Source organism: Wasmannia auropunctata, unplaced genomic scaffold (genome assembly GCF_000956235.1).
Source record: "Wasmannia auropunctata unplaced genomic scaffold, wasmannia.A_1.0 LD336060.1, whole genome shotgun sequence".
NCBI classification, from domain to species: Eukaryota; Metazoa; Arthropoda; class Insecta; order Hymenoptera; family Formicidae; genus Wasmannia; species Wasmannia auropunctata.
Window position 1 is genome coordinate 1,193,081 of NW_012026830.1, and position 644 is coordinate 1,193,724.

At 40.1% G+C, this 644-nt stretch overlaps 1 protein-coding gene across 3 annotated transcripts in view; it reads left to right on the plus strand.

Moving 5' to 3' along the window:
• LOC105450536 (moesin/ezrin/radixin homolog 1) overlaps nucleotides 1-644 on the plus strand; it is a 31,870-nt gene that overhangs the window by 15,727 nt on the left and 15,499 nt on the right. The window lies entirely within an intron of this gene.

Sequence of the window (644 nt, forward strand, 5' to 3'; positions counted from 1 at the left end):
ATTTTTCGATCCGTGAAACGAAAAATCGCGATATCTTTTTTGATATTAACTTCACGGCTTCGAGTGATAAGAACTATCTTTAGAACTCTTGGGGTGCTACCCAGAACTCTCGACAGAACTGCCGGAACTGTTAAAAATTTTTTCGCCCTCGGGACTTAGAAATTTTTCGAAACGTGGAACGAAAAATCGCGATATCTTTTTTGATATTCATTTCACGGCTACGAGTGATAAGAACTATTGTTAGAACTCTTGGGGTGCTACCCAGAACTCTCGACAGAACTGCCGGAACTGTTAAAAATTTTTTCGCCCTCGGGACTTAGAAATTTTTCGAAACGTGGAACGAAAAATCGCGATATCTTTTTTGATATTAACTTCACGGCTTCGAGTGATAAGAACTATCTTTAGAACTCTTGGGGTGCTACCCAGAACTCTCGACAGAACTGCCGGAACTGTTAAAAATTTTTTCGCCCTCGGGACTTAGAAATTTTTCGAAACGTGGAACGAAAAATCGCGATATCTTTTTTAATATTCATTTCACGGCTACGAGTGATAAGAACTATTGTTAGAACTCTTGGGGTGCTACCCAGAACTCTCGACAGAACTGCCGGAACTGTTAATTTTTTCACCCTCGGGACTTAGAAATT